This window comes from Periplaneta americana, chromosome 1, assembly GCF_040183065.1.
Source record: "Periplaneta americana isolate PAMFEO1 chromosome 1, P.americana_PAMFEO1_priV1, whole genome shotgun sequence".
In the NCBI taxonomy this organism is placed as follows: domain Eukaryota; kingdom Metazoa; phylum Arthropoda; class Insecta; order Blattodea; family Blattidae; genus Periplaneta; species Periplaneta americana.
Genome location: NC_091117.1, coordinates 219,532,118 through 219,541,550, shown reverse-complemented (window position 1 = coordinate 219,541,550; position 9,433 = coordinate 219,532,118). Strand labels below are relative to the sequence as shown.

At 31.0% G+C, this 9,433-nt stretch overlaps 1 protein-coding gene across 2 annotated transcripts in view; it reads right to left on the bottom strand.

Moving 5' to 3' along the window:
• Positions 1 to 7,051: 7,051 nt before the first annotated feature.
• Positions 7,052 to 9,433, bottom strand: part of LOC138709653 (uncharacterized) — a 29,397-nt gene continuing 27,015 nt past the window's right edge. For both annotated transcript variants that reach the window (XM_069840586.1, XM_069840594.1), the window contains exon 14: positions 7,052 to 7,235. The gene's annotated coding sequence lies outside the window, so the exon portion shown is untranslated. The remainder of the gene's footprint in view (positions 7,236 to 9,433) is intronic.

The following is a 9,433-nucleotide window of genomic DNA, read 5'->3' as shown; positions in this document are numbered from 1 at the left end:
GAACTGTACGTAAAGGGAACAGTGAGACATTCCATTGAAGGGTACACTGAGACGTCTCACTGATCCCATTTACCAATGATTTGTAAAAATAAACCGTACGGTAACTATATTACATTTACCGGAAACTAGCATTAAAAATGAAGATACTAGTAACCAATTTAGGAACTATAGCTTAAAAGAATGGATACCTTACATTTTAATGCTTTCTTAAATAAAAAATTATTCACAAAATTTAAGAAAATATTAAAAAATGATAATGAATTAAATTAAATTCTTATGATTATAAGCTTTGTTGTCACCAAAAATTCATTTTATTTTTTCGCAAAAGTTTGAAAAGTCATGGAAAATTCACTTTTCCAAATGTTCCAGATGTTTCAATGGTTTCGAAGTCACACATCAAAATGATTCTAAATAAGTCCACAGAACATGACAAGATAAAGAGATAGCAAGCTTTCTTTTCTTTTGAAATAGATTTAAATCATTTCAATGTCCGTTAATAGACACTGTAGTGTCTCACTGTACCCTCCTGAATGGGAACAGTGAGACATTTGCATTTTTTTGACAAACACGTATTGTATAATATGTCCTTTAGCTATTAACTTTTTTGTTTATGTATTATTGTACTCCATGTTTTAATGTATATTTCTATTTTACTTGATTTTAAAAATACTTGAAATTTCACTTGCATACATATGTCTTAATATTTTGTGTCTCACTGTACCCACTACTCCCCTATATTGTCATCTACTCTAAAACTATAATTTTATTATTCTTGAAGATTCGTTACAAGTTATAAAATTTTATTTGCCACACAGTACTCATTATGTGAGTCAACACGAAACAGGACGTCTGATGTTCCAATTAGTAACGAAATTAAATTTTTAAAGATATTTTATTGCTTACAAAGGTCAAATGCTTTCTTATATTTTTCGTGGATTGCCTTCCTTTGAAGATGATTTACATGTAATGAAATTATATTTCAGGTATTAAACTTCGCCTCATAGTGCTCATTATCTTAGTCAACACATGACAGATAGTATAAACTTCAATATTACTACCGAAATTTGCAAGATATTTTATTACTTTCATTTTCTGGAACGAATTTCGAAATCCGACTAGATACTAAAATGGCATTTAAATTTTCTTTCATTATAATTAATGCATCATGCATGGTTATTGCCGAAGAGCTCCTAGAATAAATCTTAAATATGTTAATGAACACTTCACACAACATTTTGTGAGACTTACGGCAAAAGAAAATAATTAGAAGAAGTGTTACAAATATGAAATAGGGGTACAAATATGAAATAGGGATACAAATGTGAAATATGTATGTATATGTCTATATGTATTTATTTACACTCCAAGTAGGCAAGCACCCGGTGGCAGTGGTATACACAATAAAATTACAATACATAATACAATTATACAATACACAATACAATAAGAATACATAAAATACCTAATTTTACAATACAACCTACATATGTATAGCCCCTACATAAGTTTCAATAGTCTTTCACTTTACTCTCATCTCACTCACTTTAGTGGCACTATCACGCATTTAACTGACACATTAGGACACATTTCACTGACACTATATAACACATTTCACTGACACTATAGAACACATTTCATTGACACTATAAATTATCACTGGTCGGAACTATTCACTGCACTGTAAAACCATAACTTCACTGAATCACCTCGCTTCACTGATACAACAGTTCAAATAAGACAAATAATTACACCCTTATGCATACTGTACTTATAAACAGAACTACATCTAAACTAAACATTTCTAGTCTAAGGCCCTCTTACACGCTATTTTTAAATAATTTACAATTCAAACCAAGGAAGTAACTCGTCAGGCTAAATAAATACATGTCACCTTAAAAAATTAAATGTTAAATGTCACCTTAATTTTAATATACACTTTATACACAACTTTTTAAGTTATTCTTGAATCTCCTTAAGGAAGGAAAGCCCTCAAAGACCGCTGTGATAATGTGATATACGACATGAGAAGTGTTGTATTCTAGTGGAAGCCTTCCAGATTACCAGAGTCCGTGGATATATCAGAGTAGCGCAAACACCGAGTCGGCCGCCATTGTTATTCCTTTTCCACACACTAGGGATAGGAATATTTAAAGTAAAACTCAGATATTTTTAATTTGAAGGGCAAAAACTTCTGAAGGAACGTCTTACATTTTAGAACATTGTCAGTCAACATACTAATGTATAAAAACTTTGTTAAATGATTATTACAGCATAAATATACATTTAAGTGTTCAATACACTCCTTCATAAACGTCACAGTATAGGTATTACAACAGCATGAACTTAATAAATTACAAATAACAAATGAAAACAACAATGTTGCAAATAAAGAAAACAATAAATCTAAACATTTCCAACTGCATTCCTCGTGCAAACTCTCCGCCTTCCGCATATAAGGGGACACTATACTGAAATTACTAGAAGTTCATTAGTTTTAAGAGATCACAACAGTGAAACCAATAACTACCATACTTACGAAGCTAGATTCAGCAAATTTTGATCACTGGTATATCTGCTTAATAGTGACAAGTGTACAAAATTGCATCCGCCTATGATACGTGGTTTGTATTTTATTAATTATTTTATTAAAATATTGAACCGCTCTATATAAAAAGTCGCTTGCACTACAATTGACATTATTCTTAAGTGATTTCCACTTACATGGCCCCTTACATACATGGAATCAAAGCTTACTATAATGTTTTGCTGTAAAATTAATAAGTGAATTACTAGAATTTTAAATTATAAAAAATTAAAATAATAATAATAGTCATAAAAATTCCTAATAATTTACCCATTCGCTGTACAGATAATTCCAATAGTAATGTTTGTTCCACTGTACCTATATAAAGAATCTTATAAGTGAATATCAATTAAAAATAATGTAAATTGTGACGCAAGGGACTTTTTGCATTAAGCAATACACTATATAGGCTAATTAAGTTATTAATAAAATGCAAACCACTTATCATAGAGATGAAATTTTGTACATGTGTTATTATCAACCAGATATACTACTGATAAATATTTTGTGAGTTTAGCTTTAAAAATATGGAAGTTAGTAATTTCAGTATAATGTCCCCAACACTGATGTGAGATTTTGTCATTTTTGGTAAAAAAAAATCGTTTCTTTGTTTTTATCTTTAAAAATTCATTTATGATCTAAAGATGCCCTCTGCCAATTTTCATGATCATACGACCGGTCTATCAGCTGTTTAGGGTCACATTTTTAAAAGGCTGCGGGCTCTGACTGTTAATTTAAATTATCCGCCCACGACCTCCTCTCTGAATTCTGCGACCATTTTGGAAATTACGCTATATTTCGTACATTATTTATTATAGGTATTATATTTCCGATTGAGCCAATGTAGCTTCTCGAATTCTCGAAATATTTCTTTATAGAATCCAACAGGTGTTAGGCCTATTTGAAAGGCAGCTTTCCTTTAAAAGATATTCAGTCACAAAGGAGAGCACAACTCTTGTCTAAAGGAAAATTCCACTTGTTGCTAGTAGCCATAACAACGTGTTTTCCATGCTTGGTTTTTGTTTGTGATACAACAAATATTTGCAAGTTTCTAACAGTTTTATTGTTAGTGTTATAATAGTGTCTACAGTCCATAGTGATTTGTAAATCATATTTATCTATTATAGTGTTTTCATAAGATTAGGGGCCTACATATTTTTTAGTCATCTTTATTTAATAGTGTAAGTAAGGTGTGCACAGCGTGGTAGTGTATATAAGGATAAGTTCTGTATATATTATGTTAGTTCTATATGTTTCAAAATGCCTAGAAAATAAAAAATACAGAGACCTGGTTCATTATTATTATCCCATACTTGTTTTTGAATATGTTCTTAACAAAACTTACTATCAGTATTATACCTAACACTCATTTTTGTTGTTTTTGTTGTTGTTGTTTAGTCAACTGTTCGAAGACAGGTTTGAACCTCGCAAGTACCACCAATAAGGCATCACTCATGAGACAACTAGGCCAGGAGATAATGGGGTAGGGTGGCAAGTTTTTTCCCCCCTCCAATGCATACTTCGCCGATTAGCTACATATTCCACTAATCAGACTTCAGATGCTCACAAACAATTGTCCTTCCTCTGACACATATCGTCAAGTGAGATGTACTGCCTGATTATTATATGCATATCAGCCAGAAGAGGTATTTCTTAATATTAATTTTTTAAGCTCGAGTTGAATTTTTTCTGATTTTATATTTTTAGTGCATTAAATATTTTTAATTATTTTTTTTAGTAAAATAAAGAGGAAAATTGAATAATTTCGAGGGAAAAATTGTTCCGGAGCCGGGTATCGATCCCGGGGCCTTTGGTTTAACGTACCAACGCTCTACCACTGAGCTACTCGGGAACTCTAACCGACACCGATCCAAAAGGTCCCGGGATCGATACCCGGCTCCGGAACAATTTTTCCCTCGAAATTATTCAAATCAACTTTACAGGGAGTTATACTGTACCTGAAATCTTGATTTGCAAGAGGAAAATTGTATAGTAAGTTTCGTTTCTGAAGGTCTGACACGTATGTAGACAAAAATTCTGGCCAAAATAGTAGCAATTTTGAAAACCTAAATTTGCACAATTTAAAATTACAAATTAAAAGTACAAAATTTCAGAGATCTACCTAGAATATTTTAGAAAATTGAAATTTCACATCAGTCTAACCTTAATAGGGTTTCTAGTTTCTACGGTCTTTATATTTTTTCCAATCGAGCCAGACAATACAATCTTGTCTCAAGAATGAATTCAGAACTTCACAAATATATGTCATTCTTGCAAATAGCAAATAGGATTAAATTCAGAAATGCTTGATTTGAAGGGAGAAGATAGTAAAAATTTGACACTGATCCTAATTGGTACGTGACTTTCATTTGTTTTATGTAGAAATATCATTGCTGAAGCAACTTAAATTCTAGATTAATTTTATAAAAATATTTTGGGGCCCAAATTTTTAAAAAATAAATATCAAAATACAGTCATTCATTAATCTTACAATGTATGCTCGCTTAGGTAGCGGATCGTTCCTTTTTATATTTATAGTCACTGGTTTCCTTTTTCCTTATTTCTTTCACCTTGTCACAGAGAAAACAAATGTGCGCTTTTTTCAGTTCTCTGTGAACAGTTCTGAACACAGCAGCATTGCATTTTTTCGCATTTAAATTCCATTCTTTCCCTATGCAACTCTATACTGCAGAGCGCGCGCTGGACTAACAATGGCGGGTTTGTCGGCATTTACCGGCTCAAGCGATTGCGGTACTCTGGATATCCACGGACTCTGCAGATTACTACACACTGATACTCTCTTTCGCGGGAATGTGTTAGTTCGTAGTTAGAAGCTGAACTGTTGAAACGTTTATCATTATTGCGTTTTCGAGGGGGGAAGTGAAAATTTTGCCGTTAAGTTATTTTCTTGAATATACATTGTTATTCCTCAATGTTAGAAATATTAATGGTACATATATATAGTTATTGAATTAGTTGTTTATAATTTATCACGTCCTATTTAAATAATCTCAGTTGGTAGAACAACTGGCTGCGAAGTTAAAGGTCCTAACCATTTTCTCGTTGCTAAACCGACCAGAAGACCCCGACACTGTCGAAGCGTAATACGAATACTTCCTCATTTTAGTGCCGAGGTCACGAAAGCACGGAGTCCTACCTCTATTTCTCTCATACGCCTTCATGGAGTGTACACTGGTGGCCATAATTCTGGAAACGTTTTGTTTCTGTACTGAATTATTATAACATTTGTATTAATTCACAGATTTATACAATAGAAAATGTTATTCGTGACTGACCCGTTACCGATGGGGTTATAATAAAGGTATTATATTAAATCCTGACTATTTTAACAATAAATTATCATTACTAAGCCGGAAATTATGTTCTTGTCGTTTAAGATCTAAATATTAATTTCAGATTTCATTATAATTTCCCATTATTTACTGTTATAAAAACTAGTCCATTGTTGAGTTTAAGATTATTGTTGATCAGTAGAAGTATTGTTGAGCACTGGTAGCATAAAATATGGACATTATTAATTTGTTTCTATCATTAGTCTGACTTAAGATTTCGTTAGGTGAACATCTGATTGCTTTACAACAAACTTTATTGATCATTTTATCACAATGGCTCCACGAAAGGACTGAACACCTTCTAGGGCAGCCATACTTCGAGAAGAAGGCTACACAATCAAGGAAATTGCAAGAAAACTTGGTAATGGTGCTACATTGCCTGGCGTCCAGAAGATATGTGAGAGGTACAAATCCATAGAATCTTGTAAAACAACACTTAGGACTGGTAGAAAACCTAAAGTAAGTCCAAGAGAAGTGAAGCAGATTTGTCGATTAGCATTGAAAGATCGAAGGAAACTTATAACGAAAATCTGAAATGAATATTTAGATCTTAAACGACAAGAACATAATTTCCTACATAGTAATGATTATTTATTGTTAAAATATTCAGGATTTAATATAATACCTTTGTTATAACCCCATAATTAACGAATCAGTCAAGAGGAACATTTTCAATTGTATAAATCTGTGAATCAATGCAGATGTTAAAATAATTCAGTACAAAAACAAAAAGTTTCCAGAATTATGGCCACCATTGTATATGGGAACCTTTACCTTTTATTTAATAAATCGGCTAAACAATGGGAATTGATGATTTGTAATTACAAAGCATGTCTTTTATTTTCTTCCTAATTTTTCGTTGAAGATGAAGAAGATTCCTAGCTACTTTACGTCGTATACCTACTCTATAAATGTTCATTAATATAAGAAATCTTATTAACATTCATTTTGTTTAACTCCATTTTAGCCAATCAGCTTTTCCACAGCTTTTGAAATTGTGGATATAACTCAATGTTCATCAGCGAAGTGTTTATTTCAACAGCCTAAATATTTAGAAGAGCTCTCAAAGTTGACAAATTTAACAGAATTCACACAAAGAAATAATACAAATATATATTTTTTTCAACTACTCATTTATTGAAGTCTCAATACATACACAAATGAACGAAAGTTAATAGCACTAGAGAAGAGTAGATGTACAATTTCGTGCTATGAGTAGATTCATATGTGTAGGATAAATACGTCTTCTTGCATCTTCTTAATGCTCTCTGCAAATAGCTTTGGTGAGTAAAATAGTTCTGAAAAAAAAAAAAAACAAATGTCGTTATTATTTTTAATACAGGACTAATGTGATTACATTTCAGACATTAAGTATTACAATCCAAAATATATTTAATTAATTAAAACAGTGATGTTTGTAATAATTTCCTGCAGAAATTTCCAACTTCTCCATGCCGCCAAATATTATAGGAGAATGGTTTACAATAATATAAATACGAGGTGAGTAAAAAGTGTGGAAAAAAAGCTAGTAACTTTCTTATTTCTATAAAGAAGAAACTATACAAAAGTTGTAGGATATCAGAAAAGGAATATTTTTTACATATTTTCAAGTACAATGCTTTTAATTCATAAAGAATGTGCCAATAAGTTTCTTTTTTTAAATGATATGTACCTATTTCCCCATTTTTGGATTCTTCAGGCTTCAGTACGTACTAAATCATATTCTTTTGTCATTTATAAATTACTCTTCTGCAAAAAATTACCTGTTTTGATGGCAATGTATATGTACTTAATAAAGGGAAATTTTAATGTTTCAGTACATTAATTCGAGGACGCTTTGGATTATATAACTACAGACAAAAGCTAATAGAAATGATCGAATAAAGCTAATAAAAACAAATGAATAACAATGGTTAAAATTAAAGACTTTCAAAGACAGATTTATGCATTTTTGGCAGTAAATGGACGCCATTTTGAGCACCTTTTGTGAACTGAAATTAACACGTGATACAACACAACAATGCTAATATTGTTTTTAATGTTTTTCTTGCTTTAAAATCCATGTATTGCGTTACTGTTACAATTAAATTTCAATGGTACATATCTTATAATGTGTATATTTTTTAATTATAAGATTAAATATGATTAATATTGTTATTCAATTGTTTTATTAGTTTTTCATTCGTTTCTATTAGCTTTTGTCTGCAATTATTTAATCCAAAGCGTCCTCAAATCAATATACTGAAGCATTAAAATTTCCCTTTATTCAGTACACATACATTGCCATCAAAAGAGGTAATTTTTACAAAATAATAGTTTATAAATGGCAAAAATAATATGATTCTGTACGTACTGAGACCTGGAGAAACCAAAAATGGGGAACTAAGTACATGATGCTACTTTAAAAAAGCAGACTCATTGGCAGAACCTTTATAAATGAAAAGCATAGTATTTGAAAACATGTTCAAAATATTCCTTCTTTGATACCCTACAACTCTTGTATAAATAGTTTCTTCATAAAATTAGAAATAAGAAATTTACAAGCATTATTCCATACTTTTTTACTCGCCCTGTGTAATATATAGAATGTAATATTACCGATGGATTCTGATAATATCTGGAATGTGAAGATGTATTTAATACTTTTAAATATCTGATTACCGAAAGTATTATCTCCTTCTGTTATTTACAATTTATGAATATATTCAGCTTCCTTCACAACACAGACGGAGAGTGTAAATGTTCCTCTATTATAAATTCGTGAGAAAATAATTATTCCAAAAGACATCTCGTTTTCTAAACTAGTCCACATTCCTCTGTCTCAAAGCTCTTGTAATTATTGTTCACGGTTCGGCTTATGTGAATAAACAGAATAATAATAATTATCACCGTTTTAATTTTCAAATCCCAGCATTTCATATTTTACATGCTTCAGCCTGCTTCTTAAACTATGAATCACGATGCCACGGTAACAACATCAAGCAATGAGTTTCATATCACACGCAATTTCCAGGTTTAAAATGCATCTTATTTTCTTATAATTTTTCAAGGAACGAAATCCTTTGATTAAAAAGTATTGTCGTATTGTCGTATTGAGTAAAATAATTAATTTCACCATATTATCAACAGTAATCTCACTAGACGTTTTGATTTATCTAGAGAAAATCAAAACTCGAGTGGGATTTAATTGACTATTACGCGATTAGAAGAAAGTATATAAAGATCAGAAGTAACGAAGTACTCCAATACAATAAAATATTAATTGACTTACGAAAATACAACTGTCTTCAAATGTATTATTGTACCATCTCAACATTACAAATATTACGCTAGATGCATGCTAAATGGCAGTAGTGTCTTTGTACAGACACTGTAATCATTACTATTCAATAAATCTTAATATTAAACAATCTCTGATACGTGACTATCCATAATATCATATAGCAGAAGTTCTTTTTTTTTTCCTCTCAGAGCAGAAGCTATAACATAACCTAAC